The 1,019-nt window shown below is 55.9% G+C and overlaps 1 non-coding gene across 1 annotated transcript in view; it reads left to right on the top strand.

Moving 5' to 3' along the window:
• The first annotated feature begins 585 nt into the window (after positions 1 to 585).
• Positions 586 to 1,019, top strand: part of LOC143472422 (small subunit ribosomal RNA) — a 1,808-nt gene continuing 1,374 nt past the window's right edge. The window contains exon 1 of the ribosomal RNA XR_013119779.1: positions 586 to 1,019. This exon is cut by the window's right edge and continues 1,374 nt beyond it. This is a non-coding gene — a ribosomal RNA (small subunit ribosomal RNA).

The raw sequence follows: 1,019 nt of genomic DNA, 5'->3' as shown, positions 1-1,019 counted from the left end.
CCGCGGGTCGATGTTTGGACTCTGAAATTTTTTCAAGTCTCGACAAAAAGTTAAAGTCCAAACGTTGGGAAATATTTTCAGAGTCCAAACGTTCGAGTTGCGCGCAGTGCCCGGCCGGGGCGCGGTTCGGCGGCCACGGCAAGCGGCCACGCACCTTCCCAAACTCCAAATCCGGCCGCGAGGTCGCGCGATCCCGAGGCCGTTCTGGGGTACCATGGCGATGCAGGATTCTGTGACTACTATGAGGGAGCAGGCAGTCGTGTGAGCGAATGCGCGCGCGAGTGCGAATCGAAGCAGAATCGATCTCGGTTGGCGTCGGGCACGATGGGCAGATGTAATGCTGTTCGCGCGGTCGCCCATGCTTAGCCGGGGTTTTGAGCGGTCTGTCGGATCCAGTGGCAAGCTATCGGCGTGCCTCGGCGCGAGTATTGCACTCGAATCGCCGGGCAGCGTCCGGAATCGACGGTTTTCGGAGCTCGTGCAAGCCGCGAGCGTAGTGTTTGAGTAGCGATGTACACGGAGAACGTGTGAAAAGAAACGCGGGGCGCCCGTCGTCCCGCAGCAGCCTCGTTTGCTGCGAATAGCTACCTGGTTGATCCTGCCAGTAGTCATATGCTTGTCTCAAAGATTAAGCCATGCAAGTGTAAGTACGAGCTCTCGTACAGTGAAACTGCGAATGGCTCATTAAATCAGTTATGGTTCATTTGATCGTACGTGTTACTTGGATAACTGTGGTAATTCTAGAGCTAATACATGCGAAAAGCGCCGACTCACGGAGGCGTGCATTTATCAGACCAAAAACCGACCGGGCCTCGGCCCGTGCTCGTTGGTGACTCTGGATAACTTTGCGGATCGCACGGTCTTGCACCGGCGACAAATCATTCAAGTGTCTGCCCTATCAACTTTCGTCGGTACGGTATCTGCCTACCGAGGTTCTTACGGGTGACGGGGAATCAGGGTTCGATTCCGGAGAGGGAGCCTGAGAAACGGCTACCACTTCCAAGGAAGGCAGCAGGCGC

This window comes from Clavelina lepadiformis, unplaced genomic scaffold (assembly GCF_947623445.1).
Source record: "Clavelina lepadiformis unplaced genomic scaffold, kaClaLepa1.1 scaffold_187, whole genome shotgun sequence".
Classification (NCBI taxonomy): Eukaryota; Metazoa; Chordata; class Ascidiacea; order Aplousobranchia; family Clavelinidae; genus Clavelina; species Clavelina lepadiformis.
Note: the sequence above shows the minus strand (reverse complement) of the source record. Positions and strands in the feature narration are given on the sequence as shown.